This window comes from Pinus tabuliformis, chromosome 5_2 (assembly GCF_031772625.1).
Source record: "Pinus tabuliformis cultivar Carrire ecotype Pingquan chromosome 5_2, CPIR1, whole genome shotgun sequence".
Classification (NCBI taxonomy): domain Eukaryota; kingdom Viridiplantae; phylum Streptophyta; class Pinopsida; order Pinales; family Pinaceae; genus Pinus; species Pinus tabuliformis.
The window spans coordinates 713,305,622-713,314,219 of record NC_142306.1 but is presented as its reverse complement, the minus strand read 5'-3'; the positions used below and the strand labels follow the sequence as shown (position 1 = coordinate 713,314,219).

The 8,598-nt window shown below is 36.0% G+C and overlaps 1 long non-coding RNA gene across 2 annotated transcripts; it reads right to left on the bottom strand.

Annotated features, from left to right (window-relative positions):
- Positions 1-4,025: 4,025 nt before the first annotated feature.
- On the bottom strand, positions 4,026-8,062 carry LOC149161163 (uncharacterized). 2 transcript variants are annotated; one of them, XR_016261864.1, is made up of 3 exons: positions 7,383-8,062; positions 6,262-6,534; positions 4,026-6,005 (listed from the first exon to the last, which is right to left on the bottom strand). It is a non-coding gene; the product is annotated as an uncharacterized LOC149161163 (long non-coding RNA). The 2 variants fall into 2 exon arrangements; XR_016261863.1 differs by having other exon boundaries at positions 6,262-8,062.
- Between the last annotated feature and the right edge of the window lie 536 nt (positions 8,063-8,598).

Genomic DNA, 8,598 nt, shown 5'->3' with positions numbered 1-8,598 from the left:
TCACTCTTCTCTTTAGAATAAGATGCATACTATATAATTGGAATCTAACAATTATATAACAATGCAAAACATCAAACCTAAAATAATAATGTTTATAGAAATATTTAGCATAAGCTAAATAATTACGAAATCTTAATAACAATTACATCAATTTGATATTTATTTTATAATAAACCTTAGAGAGGCAAATAGAGAAAGAGATTGAGAGAGAGGGAGAGAGGGGGAGTGATAGAGGGAAAGGGAGAGAGAGAATTAAGAGAGGGGATATATATATATATATATATATTAACTCTCTCTCTCTCCCCTCTATATGTCTCTCCCCTCTCTTAATTCTCTCTCTCCCTTTCCCTCTATCACTCCCCCTCTCTCTCTATTTGCCTCTCTCCCTCCCTTCTTCCCTCCCTCCATAACCCCTTTCTCTTTCATATTCTCTCCAACCTCTCTTCGAATTCTCTACCTCCTCACTCCCACTCACTCTCTTCCCCACCCTTTTCCCTTTCTCTCTCTTCATCTCCCTCCCTATTTCTATACATCTATTTATCTAAATTTTTCTAGGTTTTTCTCTATGTTCCTCTATCTCTCTATCCCTCTCAACCTCCAAAATTCTATGTCCCTTCCTCCCTCCTTCTACCTCCCCTTCTCTCCCTTTTCACTCCTCTCTAGAATAAGATGCATACTATATAATTGGAATATACAATGCAAAACATCAAACCTACAATAAAAATGTTTATAGAAATATTTGACCTAAGCTAAATAATTACTAAATCTTAATAACAATTACATCAATTTGATATTTATTTTATAATAAACCTTACTTTATATAATATATATATATATATATATATATATTAACTATTTACAAATAGATATTAATATTAATAATCTTAATATTAATATTTTATAATAAACCTTACTCTTTATATATATATTAACTATTTACAAATAAATATTAATATTAATAATCTTCTAGAAGCCACCATCCCTCTTAGTAGAGATGGAGTTAAGATAATCTAATCACTCCCTTAAAATAAGATATATTCCATATGAATATCATGGGTTGTTATAAACCTAACGCTCAAAAACCTCTACTAATTTGACCAAGTCAAGTTTATCTTAAACCAAGAACCATTCTATGAAACTAATAACAACTTTATCTAAATAGTTGAGTTATACAATGAAGTCCACCAATAAAGATAAATAACAAGAGATTGACATACTTCTTAAGACTGATACTGAAAAATAAAAAAAAATAAAAAATAAAAAAGCAGCCGTGTCATACGCTTCCTTGCAAGTGCTTTTCGAGAATAATGGTGGATATAATTCAGCGCTATTCTGAAAATAATGTGGATTTAATTCAGTATAATCATAACTGTAAAAAAGAAATAGAAAAACAAAAAAACCCATGCAATTCGAGCAAAATGTAAATTAAGTGGATAATACTTCATTGGAAAATGGCAACACAACTTGAGAATTTAGAGCAAATGCAATTCAAGTGAATGAAACTTCATTCGAGATTGACAACACAGGTACACATATGAATATGAAATTACAAAGTTACTAGGCTTGCAATCTAGGAAAATGCAATCCTCAGTGGATTTCAATTAGAATCTACGCTGATGTAGAACTAAAATGGAAAAGAAATTTGCATATAATCATCATGTTTATGCAAAGCAGATAAACAACCGATGGTATTTTTGGGCAGTGACAGTGACAGTGAGTGTTTATAGAAGGAAATGTAACTGTTAGTTCCAGAGGGTCTTAGCAGTTTCTAATACGATTTATGTGTTAAGTTTTTTTTTTTTAGCAATTCCTATCTTGGTTTCTATTAAGACCTATGTGTTAAGTTTTTTTTTAGCAATTTCTGTCCTGTTTTTCTATATGTCCCAATTTATTTGTTAATGGAATAGCAATGGTACTGTTTTTTTGTGTGGGGAAAAGGGTAAAGAACTGATATATGGGGTTGTATTATATAGTGCACAAAAAGGGCAAGTGGCATAAGAAATATTAAAAAATAAAAAGGAAGTTATCCCATCATCCCTTCACAAATTGAGAAGAAGACAGAGAGGAGAATGTTCCAGTGTTAAATATGGTCGAACCCGCCAGAAAACCAAAGAGTTGGGTACAATTTCAGTGTACTTAAAAAGCAGTACAAGAGGTAGCCAAAGAGAGCCCATAACTCTTGGAAAAATGCATAATGGAAAAGAAACTTGCAACTATTGTGCAACAGAAGACCAAGCCAGCGAATAAAGGAAACAGAGGCAACTGTAGTTTGACCTAATGTTAGGCCTGGAAAAAAATATTTAAAAATAAAAGTAAAATTTGTGGATTGTGTTGAAAAAATAAAAGTCCGATCTAGTGAAAAGGAGATTGCCATTGCCATTCTTGTATTTATTGTAAGAAGGAAAGGCCTGGAGGCTGGATGCATATAATTTGATTTCCTTATTAATTAAAACAGACCAGACCATCTATATTGTTTATTTAAAAATAAAAGTAAAATTTGTGGATTGTGTTGAAAAATTGAAAGTCCGATCTAGTGAAAAGGAGATTGCCATTCTTGTATTTATTGTAAGAAGGAAAGGCCTGGAGGCTGGATGCATATAATTTGATTTCCTTGTTAATTAAAACAGACTAGACCATCTATATTGTTTATTTAGCCCCTATGTGCCCATGCATTTTTTGTCCGTGCTGTTATGAACTGGGAAAGTTGTAATAGAGCGTGAGGATGTTTCATCCTACACCTGCATGTGTTTGTGATAAACTCACCGCCTAACTTTATTTTGGGGGCAATACATTTGGCCATATATCAATCCTCTTGGGGCAATACATTTGGCCATATATCAATCCTCTTGTCCATACACAATAGCTATCATGGAATACAAATTCCTTAAACATTCAGCTTAGACGAGGCTCAGACAGCCATGAGGCCTTGTTAGCAGTGCAACAGGGAATTTTGATATCTATAGAAAATTAGATATGACAAACCACTGACCTTATTTACCAGGATTCCGAAAGATCATCAAGTTTAAATAAACACTGAAATAAAATCACTACCCACAAAATACATAAATAAAACCACTGCGCACAACAGATCTTGCCATGACATATCATCAAAATTTGGAATGCGCAACAAAATTTGGCATAAGGCATATAGCTTTTACGAGGTTAATTCCCTAGACTTCTCTCTAGCTTTCAGTGATTTGTCTTCCTACAGCAGTGATATTTCTGAAGAATTACAGAGGCTGGCAACAATTTCATCCCCACCTCCAGTTTTCCGTCCAAAGGAGACTGCATCTCTGGCCAATTGGATAGGTAGATTTGTGAAGTCAGACATTTAGAAGAACATGGGCAAAGTGGGAGTGCGCGACACGTATCACCATTATTAAAAAAGTTGCAACATCAGGTACTCTTGAAACTGAAAATTTGGAGATTATTTTTAAAAGTTTGGTAGAAGATTTGGAATCAACATCAACGAAGTTGCAGAGGAAGGCAGCAGCACAGTTGAGGTTATATGCAAAAAAATAACATGGAGAATAGGATTATGATAGCTAATGTAGGGGCTGTAAAGTCTTTAGTATCATTGTTACATTCTGTGGATCCTCTAACACAGGAAAATGCAGTCACTGCTCTGTTGAAATTGTCTCTTGATGAAAACAAGTTTGAAATAACATAAGCTATCAAGCCCCTTACACATGTACTAAAGTCAGGAACATCAACAACGAAAGAGAATGCAGCTTGTACCCTTTTGAGTCTGTCACTCATAGAGAATACAATAGGAGCTTCCGATGCGATTCCTTCCTTGGTAGCTCTTCTTATTAACGGTTCCTTAAGAGGGAAAAAAGATGCAGCTACAACCCTTTAACCTTATAAGCTTATGGAGAATCAAGGTCCAAGGCATGCAGTTTTTCCCTTGGAGTCTGTGAGCTCCATTTCAATGCATCTACATGTTTTCTTCTGGTCTCTGTTGGGACTTCAAAAAAAAAAACTGACCGTAATATGAAAATAAGCAGTTCAATATATACCAACTTCAACAGAAAGGGAAAAGAGAAGCCATACCTAAAAACTTGAATGAATGCAGGTTCTAGAGATTATAGGTGTCTTCTTCACTGAACTGGATCTTGGTGCTCCTGTAGTTGTTCGGCTGCACAAGAAAAGATCTTGGTGCTCCTTTAGCAAAAGAATATGGAACCTAATCCTTGAAGTCTCCTTGGATATTTTGTGCTTTAGTCTATCTACAGATTTATTAGACTTGTTTAACCAACTTGTTGACCTGATAATATCATGATGTCTGTGGGCGTTGATCCCCATTCCAAGCACTATTCATATAATAAGTCACAGTTTGATTGCAACAATTTTCTGTCCAACAGTTGTCCGAATGTTTTGAGAAAGAACAATAGTGGTGTTTTGAGAAAGAACAGTGGTAGCCAGAGTGATTCAAATAGCCTTGGGAGGCGTCTTCCTAGATCTATGAGAACCTTCCGTTCCCGATTTGATGAGGGAGTAGGTAAAGCCAAAGCAGTGGAAAGCAAAGCTTTTAGTGGTCCTTGACCTTCAATTCAAACTCGGATTATAAAAGTGTTGACTAAAATTTGGATTATAAAAGTGTTGATTTTCTAATATGAAACCATAGATGAAAGGTGAGAGGATACATCCTTGATGAAGGGGCTTTTCTCTCTCCTGAAGACACTGGAAATAGACTAAAAAGTGAGAAACAAGTTCATGAATTAACCTAAATAATCTACTTCCCAGGTTAATACACTGCGAGTACAGTTGCAGTTCCTGTTTCTCATAGTTGTGTGATGTTTTCTTTTTGAAGTTTTGTCTCTCTTGCAACCATTTCACTCTAGTTTTCTACGCCAAGAGCATTTCCTCTAATAGACCCTGTTACTATCTACAGATTTATTAGACTTGTTTAACCAACTTGTTGACCTCATAATATCATGATGTCTGTGGCCGCCGATCCCCATACCAAGCACTATTCATATAATAAGTCACAGTTTGATTGCAACAATTCTCTGTCCAACAGTTGTCCGAATGTTTTGAGAAAGAACAATAGTGGTAGCCAGAGTGATTCAAATAGCCTTGGGAGGCCTGTTCCTAGATCTATGAGAACCTTCCGTTCCCGATTTGATGAGGGAGTAGGTAAAGCCAAAGCCAAAGCAGTGGAAAGCAGAGCTTTTAAAAGAACATGGGCAAAGTAGGAGCGCGTGGAATGTATCGCCATTATTAAAAACAGTTGCAACATCAGGTACTCTTGAAACTGAAAATTTGGAGATTATTTATATAAGTTTGGTAGAAGATTTGGAATCAACATCAACGGAGTTGCAAAGGAAGGCAGTAGCACAGTTGAGGTTATATGCAAAAAATAACTTGGAGAATAGGATTATGATAGCTAATGTAGGGGCTGTAAATCCTTTAGTATCATTGTTACATTCTGTGGATCCTCTAACACAGGAAAATGCAGCCACTGCTCTGTTGAATTTGTCTCTTTATGAAAACAACAAGTTTGAAATAACAGAAGCTAGAGCTATCAAGCCCCTTATACATGTACTAAAGTCAGGAACATCAATAGCGAAAGAGAATGCAACTTGTACTCTTTTGAGTCTGTCACTCATAGAGGATAATAAAGTTACAATAGGAGCTTCCGGTGCGATTCCTCCCTTGGTAGCTCTGCTTATTAATGGTTCCTTAAGAGGGAAAAAAGATGCAGCTACAACCCTTTAACCTTATAAGCTTATGGAGAATAAAGGTACAAGGCATGCAGTTCTTCCCTTGGAGTCTGTAATCTCCATTTCAATGCATATCTACATGCTTTCTTCTTGTCTCTGTTGGGACTTCAAAAAAAGCTGACCGTAATATGAAAATAAGTAGTTCAAAATATACCAACTTCAACAGAAAGGAAAAGAGAAGCCATACCTGAAAACTTGAATGAATGCAAGTTCCAGAGATTATAGGTGTCTTCGCTGGTCTTCGCTGAACTGGATTTTCGTGCTCCTGTAGCTGTTCGGCTGCACAAGAAAAGATATTAGTGCTCCTGTAGCTGTTTGGCTTCACAAGAAAATAGTTGTTCTGCTTCACGATCTCCCTTAATACATGCCCTGGTGCGGCTTTCATACTCTGTGCAGCTACACGTAAAACCCTATCTATATCGCTCAACAAATAGGGAAAAAATGGAAACGGGAAGAAATAAAATTGTATATTCATAATATTGGAGGCAGAATTCACATTCTTAGCAGGAAAATGCCAACTAAGCTAATGGAATACCATGGTGGAGGTCTTCAATGAGACATTTCGTGAAGACGAAACCTTCTCTCGTAGAGACAAGCTAGACAACGACAAGCAAGAAACTTGCTAGACAGGAATGCCAATGAGAGGGTGGTTTCTGCCATGGTCATCCACCTTCATTCTGCAACACAAGCCTGTTACAAGCCATGGCCATCTACTTTCATTCGGTAATGCAATCCCGTTTCCAGCCATGCTGTTCTACCTTCACTCTGTAACGCAAGCTTCAGGTTCGCTGGTCGAAGAAAAAGAACTCTGCAACGCAAACCATGGCCGTTTACATTCAGGTTCGTTGTTCAAAGAAAAAGATGAAGTTTATACTGTTATAGAGCATTGCCAATCATATGCATAAGGTACAGCCGATGATAGCCAGTAATAGCCATACAATCAGAGCCAGGCTACCTGCCATACATAAGTCATAGCCAAGAGTATGCCATAGAGCATATTTAGCAATACAGACCAATATTGTTTCAGTTATAACTAATTTTTTTAATGAACTGTGGCAAATATTTTAATAACATCATCAGATCAGACGGTTCATAGTAAGACACAGTAATATCAGATCAAATAGGAAGACAGGTAAGATAAGAGGAGAAAGTTGATTCCAGAGGAAAACGCTTTACGTGTAATAAAAACCAAAAACCAATCACAGTTAGAGATAGATGTCAGAGGAAAACACCTTACTGTATAATTAAAAAAACCATAATTACATAGATTTTAGATTTTAGATTTTAAAGGAGGATTTCAAAGGAAAACACCTTACTGCATAATTAAAAAAACCACAATTACATAAATTTCAGAAGAAAACGCATTACAATAACGGGTTATTAGAATACACGGATACATAGCTACATAGCTATCTTGACCATATTTTTGGTACCAAACCAAAAACCAATTAAAATGGCTAATAATGGAAAACCACAGCTGTTACATATCATTGCAATTTATAAAATGACAAAACACAAAAAATTAGTCATCTGACTGCCAGTCACATTTATGGCTTTAAAGTCATAAAACATACTGCCCCACCCCAGGAAAACACTTGAGCTTTTTGAAATGTATATGGTAAATAACTAACCTAGCTGCCATTAATTTCTACAAACCTCGAAGCTTCGTTTCGCGGCAACATGAAAGTTTTACTCGTTACCTCTGCTGAGAGCTCGATTCCCTAAAGAAGCTTCGCAGATGGATTTCATTCATTCATTGATATGGTTACTGAAGTGACTCTTTACTCCCCACAGCCATAAGACACCTGCGCTCTAGATTCGTATACCTTTCAGTGTGAACCTAGAGAGCAAGTGTCTTGTGGAAGTAGAGAGTAAATGCAAGATCTTCTTAAAATCGCGTAACCCTAGACCGAAAAAGAAAAACCAAAAGAAAAAACCAATGAAATAAATGCAGGCCGTCCATTGCTTAGAATGGCATGGCCATGGCAGATCCACTTAAAAACGCGGTGCCCCCACTTGAGGGAAAGAAACGACCGCCCTCCGAAATGCCGAAGTCCACGGGCTGCCATGAAATTGGCAACCCCGAATCTTGGATGAATGGGGGTAACCTCAATGAAAGCAGTCCCGTTAATTCACCAGTGGAGAAACAAAAGAAAATCAGATGCAATCAGAAAACAAAGAAGGAATAAGGGGCGTATCCTTATCCACAGAGGTGTGAATCCAGTTCTCCAGGAAGGAAAGCTCGATGAAACAAAGTTGTGCGCAAATGGGGGATAAAATGATCACAACCAAACCCTAACAAAAACCTTATTAAATCGTGACCATTGATCTACATCTAGCGGTTGAAATTCAAGGCTTCAGCTTGTTCTTTAAATCAACCTCAGCTACTTAGTACTACTTCCTTAGCGATGGATTTGCTCGTTGATCAGCTACTTAGTAGTTCTTCCTTAGCAATGGATTTGCTGGTTAATTATTAAATAATAATTTATAATGTGTAATTTTATTTATTAATATTATTAAAAAATAATTTTCAAATATTTGATTGGACCATTTAAGGTATTGTTGTGATTTTTGCATAAGATAATGTCATGTGAATAATTGAATTTGTTAGAATCACAAGTTTGAATAATTAAGTTTGTTGAAATCACAAGTTTGAATTGTGAATTCTCTATAATTCGATAAAGACAACTAAATCCTTAATTGAAGGTCTTTCAAGAAAAAAAGGATTGTTCTCAAGGGAGGAGAGTGTTCAATAATTCCACATGTATATTGTAGAATCATAACATAAAGAAATTTCACTTGGAACTTGAACAAAGAGTAGTGATCTAGAATCATAACATAAAGAAATACTCAATTTCACTTGGAACTTGAG